Source organism: Dioscorea cayenensis, chromosome 1, assembly GCF_009730915.1.
Source record: "Dioscorea cayenensis subsp. rotundata cultivar TDr96_F1 chromosome 1, TDr96_F1_v2_PseudoChromosome.rev07_lg8_w22 25.fasta, whole genome shotgun sequence".
Taxonomy (NCBI): Eukaryota; Viridiplantae; Streptophyta; class Magnoliopsida; order Dioscoreales; family Dioscoreaceae; genus Dioscorea; species Dioscorea cayenensis.
Window position 1 is genome coordinate 8,565,574 of NC_052471.1, and position 6,314 is coordinate 8,571,887.

A 6,314-nucleotide genomic window follows, 5' to 3' on the forward strand; every position below is an offset into this window, starting at 1 on the left:
AGGCAACAAATTATGCAAACCAAATAAAAATAAGATCAATAAGGCAAGCAAGCATTAAACAATCAAGAATGAAACTTATTCAAACTCGGATTAAATAGAAACACAAAGCAAATCCACACAAGATGAGAATCCTAGGGTTCACAAGCCCAAATACCGTCTAGGATTTTAGTTCTCCATGGAGCAACATACAAAACACACCATCAATGAATGAAAGTACATTAAAACCATAGAAATAAACCCCCTTATATATGAACTGATGGCCTTAATGGAGAGCTTCGACGTCTTGAAGGACTTTCTCCGAAGCTAGGTTCACCAGTGGCTTCCTTGATGCTATGATGGAGGAGGAATCGATCAAAGTTGGTGACAAAGTGCCTCCCAAGCCGCAAAGACCTTCTCTCCAAACCCTTGCCATCTCACCCCTCAAGAGCCGCACAAAAGATGAAAAAGAATAGGCCAAAATAGCTATTTATAGGCCTTAGACTGCGTTTATCACGTGCCCCCACACACCCATGTGGATTTTCCACACGCCCGCGTGGGCTGCAGGAATTTCCAAGCCGTCGCGTGGAATTTCCACACGGGCGCGTGAACAGTAATTTTGCTAAAGTGAAATTGCTACAGTGTCCGTCACACAAACCGTGGTCCAAACACTCTTCTCTTGAGGCCCCATGTCCAGGCACACATCCATGTGGTTGGCTATAAGACTTTTCTTTATCGACGCATCTTTGAAATGTCTTGCAATCCTCACAAAGAGAATGAACATGAAGATATGGCTGCCTTTGTGCCCTTCCAACTAGTGAATTGACTTGAATCCTCTTGGAAGTTGGCACACATCTCCATGTTAATGAACTCTTCTCATGTCTTGGTCCTTGAATTAAACAAGAAGTCCCAACATTATGTCTTTATAGCCTATCTTTGCTTCCTTTTTTACTCTTCAAGGCATTCACAACCTATATGCATAAAAGAACACCAAATACACAATATGAGATATAAACCATGGTAAAAATGATGCTCAATGCATGTAAAACATATATAAAAATATGCCTACTTAAGCACTTATCAGTACCCCACTCAGTTGGGATTTTTTATTACTTCGACAAATACGTGCACTTGCGGATCAGAAGCAAGGTGTGCTGTCAAGTTTTTGGCATCGTTGCTGGGGAGTAGGCATTTAGAGATACTTTGCTATCTTGGCTATTCATTCATTCATTATATTTCATATCTTTGTATTCTGCCATCATTGTAATTTTGTTTTCTTTTTTTGGTAGAGCCCCAGGTTATGACCCGAGGGAACCCTTCAATATTAATTGAAGGTGATCCCAAACTTAAACATACAATCAAAAGAAAGGGTAAAGAACCTGTGCAAGCACCGTCGAATCGAGCTTAAGTGGAAGTTAAAGGGTCTGAAAACATGGAGGAATAGAATAAACAGCAGAGAACACTCTCTGATTACACTAGACCATTAGTGTTAGGGACACAATCTAGCATTGTGCGGGCCCCAATCATAGCTCAGAATTTTGAGCTAAAGCTGGCATTCATCAACATGTTATAACAGTCCATACAGTTCAATGGTTTCACCAATAAAGATCCAAATAGTCAGATAGAGAATTTCTTGGAAGTGTGTGATATGCTCAAGATCAATGGTGTTACGGGTAGTGCCATTAAGTTGAGAGCCTTCCCATTTTCCTTGAAGGGTAGAGCGAAGCAGTGGCTACGCTCATTACCTAAAGCATCGATTACTACATGGGAGAAGATGGTAGAAGCTTTTCTTGCTTGTTATTTCCCTCTCGGAAAATCTGTAAAGCTTAGGAATGAGATCTCGTCCTTTGTCCAAATAGGATTAGAGTCTCTATTTGAGACATGGGAAAGGTTCAAGGAACTCTTGTGAAAATGTCCTCAACATGGGTTTCTAGTGTTGATGATCATTCAGACTTTTTACAATGGTTTGAATCTAAGTACAAGACAGCTACTTGATGCAGCAGCAGGATGTACTTTAGGAAGCAAGATCCCCGGAGAAGCCTGGCAATTAATTGAAGAAATGGGGTTGAGAATGTTAGGGAGAAGAAGAAAGTGGCCAGCATCCATGAGGTAGATGCGGTTACATCGTTGGCGGCCCAAGTGAAGGCATTGAGGAAGAAGTTAGACACTATAGCTTCTTTGAGATTAGATGCCGTAAAGAGCTTTGATGGATGTGGAGGGGGGCATGCCCCATCCGATTGCTCGATAGCCATTGGTGGTACATCCTCCGTTGAGCAAGTTGACTATGTGGATAATGCAATGAGAAACCAAGGCAATCCTTATAGTAATACCTACAATTTGGGTTTGAGGAATCACTTAAGTTGTTTCTTAGATAATGTGAAAGATGAATAGTGATAAGTGTAACAAAATATGAAATAACAAAAATAAAAGCAACAAGATAGAGAGCACAAATAAACGAGAAGGTAAGGTAATCGATAATGATGGGGTGCCCGGATATTAATCCGCCAAGGACAATCGTTTCAAGTGCAAGAACCCTCTAGTATACTTCCTAATTGAAGCAATAATGAGTCATAGAAATCCATAATTACATGATCCCAAATCTAAGGTCAACCATGGCTAACTCTATACATGTCCCAGAGGAGAGATTAAATAACCTCTCAATCTCGCATTCGCATAGAATTGTAATCAGCTCTAGGGATTCCAAGTGATAAACCCTATTCCTATGTATAGACCTAACCCTTTGGTCCAGGTGGAAGATCCCTAGCCACAATGAAGCCCTAGGTACTAAAATAACTTCAGCGCTTCACTCCATTGCACTCGGAACTAAGCCCCAGTGGAAGGTCATTCCTTAGCCCATTCAAACTACTATGGCCGCAAAGAACTATTGTAATGTGGAGGTAGGATAGATCACACCTAAGGGGAAAGGGGACGCTCCGCTACTTCTCGAATCACCATCACAACCCTTTCCAATCTAGCTTTGTCTAACTCTCATTGTGTGTCACTCACTCACAAGAGTTACCAAGATGAACTCTCAACCCTAGTGTCACTCTAGGGGAGTATTCATACAATCAAGTCCCCAAGATTGGAACTCACAAAAAAACATCAATTAATTGAAAGCATAATATAGAGATTCAATGAGACGAATACATCCTATGGTTCACAAATACCAAAGTACCCACTAGGGGTTTAGCTCTCAATGGAGCTAGATACAATTAATGAAATCGAATGTAAAAACAAAATGTCCATAGGAAACCCCCTCGTTAGTAGTGGCAATGGTCTTGTGGAGAGTCCTCTACTCATCGCAAGGGTCCCTTTGTCCGGCCTACGATACACCTCGCCGAATCGATGCCGACGAAAGCTCTCCCACTAACCTTCTTCTAAACTGCACACGATGTCCGAGCCATAGAACCTCTCCAAAGTCCTAACCAATACCTCTCAAACCCTAGCTGCCGCCATCTCTTAAGTTTGCGGAAAGATGGAGAAAAGAATGCTAAAATCGGGGTTGGATCGGCTTTTAAAGGGTTGGAATCGAGAATCCACACGCTCATGTGGATGCCCCTGTGGATTTCTCACACGAGCGTGTGGAATTTTCGCACGCCCGTGTGGATTCTCTGTTTTCCTATTTTCTCGGCCGGGCGTAAACAGTGCTGCTGTAATATTTTTACTATAGTGTTTTCTACAATATCCTGCTACAGTACCAGCCTGAAATACTCCTGAATCCATACTTTCATCGAGGTAATGCAAACGGGCAGACATTTACGTCGTAGATCGCTTTACTTCTTTAATAACGGACATGTTGGTCGAGATCTTATTCTATATGCACAAGTCAGAATGCTTGACTGTGACTACCCTTGTGCCCCTCTAAATAGTTGCTCTAACTCAAGTACGAGGTGGTTGGCACACATTTCTACATTTTTAACCCGATCTGTGTCTTAACATTTGAACCGTAGTGAGATTTCCTCCAAATTAGTGCATTATGACCCACATTGACTTCTTTCTCTCATAATCGGCTCACAACCCTACCTCCACAAAAGTAACATAAATACACCCATATTAGCGTTAAACATAAGGAAAGAACGCTTCACATTCCTATCGCTCAAGCACTTATCGAACTCCCCCACACTTAAGCTTTTGTTTGTCCTCAAGCAAAAATTAAAACATTATGTGCATGGATGAAGGAAATATTGGAAATTCTTGGCCTTAGGTTCACCAAAGCATACAAAGCGGTCATTCTACAAGTAAGGGAAATTTCCACACTAAATACGAAAAATCAATGCTCTAGCTAAAAACTTGAATGAAAAAGGACAACAAACCTGAAATCGTGTAAGTGTGTGAACTCACTCAAAGCAACCCAAAAGTATACTCCTCACTATTCTAAGTACAAGGGACTTATTTATCTACAAAAAAGTAACAAAAATTTAAAAAAATGGGAGTAGCTTCACACATCCTCTAAGGTAGCCTTTTCCAAAGCGACCGCTAAGGTGGCTTTCACACTTTCAAAGTGGTAGCTGTTTCTACTGGAGTGGTAGCTTTCACTCATCCTATGAGATAACTTTCTATCTCATTAGGGCATAACTAGTATCTGACTTATGAGAATAGCTTCATACTTCATAGGTGGTAGATTTTTCCACCCAACATACACAAATAAACAATAAAAATATTTTGTTCCTTCTTTTCATTTTTTCAATTTTTTTTCAGAATTAATACAATAAACAACTATAACTAGTCCCTTATACATCAAACATGAGTTTCCAAAAAGAGTTCAAAGAGTGAGTAGTGCAACAAGTGTCAATCGGGGCATAAATTCATAGAAATTCAAAGCAAAAAAACTAAAGCATAAAAAAACATTCAATGTTAAAAAAATCTCATAAACTCAACAATACAATCAATGCAACTAAGGTGAACCGCCATTGGCTATGTGAGCATGTATATCAATCAAAAACTACTATTTTAAAGAGATGCATGCACTATGAAACTCCCCCCACACCCCACACTTAAGTTGTACATTGTCCCCAATGTACACATGCAAAGCTCATTCATAATATAAATCAATTAAATTCAGATGTGAGAGAAGCAATCAAAACAATACTCCCCTGACTCCTAGTGTTGCATTTGATGGAGCTAAGTCCTTGGGAGTGTTGTTCCAATGGGTTATGAAGCTCATACGGCCACGTGCTGAAACACCTTGGCCGTGCCCACAACAAAGTCTCAATTACCATGATGACAAGACCATCTGCACGGATACACTAAGGGGTTCAGTAAAGCTCAATAAAAACAAACATAACTCGAGTATATAAAACATAAGACAATGAATACAACTCGAAAAACAAAATGAAAATAAACTCAAAAGGAATGCCCTTTCTAAGTATACAAGTCCAAAATAAAATGCGGAAGTAAAAGACGAGGAAAATACAATCAAGTATCGATGTCGTCCTCTAGCTCTACTGCGGTGGTGGTGGTGATTAAGTACATGGTGGGTTAACTAGTGCTGGAATAGGTAATGGAGGTGCCGGAGATACCGGGGGAGTTCTTGGCTGTAGGACAAATGACGAGCCAACGTCTCACTCTAAGATCTGCTATAATGTGTCGAAACGTGCAATGAACTCCGTATACTGTGCGGCCTACGCAGCCCTAATATCGGCAATCTCTGCTCGGGCCTCTACTACCTCTGTTCGTATCACCGGCATAGCACTGTCGAGCCTCTTAAAACAATCATGGGCTCGAGATGGTGAAAACATGCGTACTAGGGTTGGGTCCTCTGTCACCGGAGGTGCCTCAGTCTCCATAGGTGCTAAATGAGGCTCGGGGGCAGGCTGGAAAGCCTCAGCATCATCACCCTCCTCCTCGGCTATCTCTGGGGACGGTAGAACCAGAGCATAAACCCCCGTCCGAACTCTACGAACCTTGCCCATCAATCTCATCATCTCTAGGCTTAGGGGTGCAGATATACTCATCTTCTCGGCCCCGCGAATCGAGCCCAAGAGACCCATACCCAGAGCTAATCTCATAATGTATGGACCCGAGAAGATCGATCCCAATCTGGCATACTGGTCATGATGTCGAATGTACTCAGCGACGATGTGCCTAGATGGATCGGTATGCACTGCATCATCGAATATAAGTAAAGAAGCTCCGCCGGCTCAGAACGCTAGTGCTATCACCACGGCCATTAACCAACCTACTCATGATGGCATGTAAATATCTATACGCAGGTCGGGAAAGGCATATGGCCTTAGACAGCCATGGCTCGTACTGGCCCTGACCACACAATGCTCTGTAAGCTCTTTGCGGGGTCAAAGCTCCTGGATAATCAGTCGGTAACTGAGAATACTCCTCAG

General features: G+C 41.8%; 1 non-coding gene across 1 annotated transcript; it reads right to left on the reverse strand.

Moving 5' to 3' along the window:
• Window positions 1-1,798: 1,798 nt before the first annotated feature.
• LOC120268667 lies at window positions 1,799-1,905 on the reverse strand. The gene has a single exon (XR_005538983.1). It is a non-coding gene; the product is annotated as a small nucleolar RNA R71 (small nucleolar RNA).
• Window positions 1,906-6,314: the final 4,409 nt, after the last annotated feature.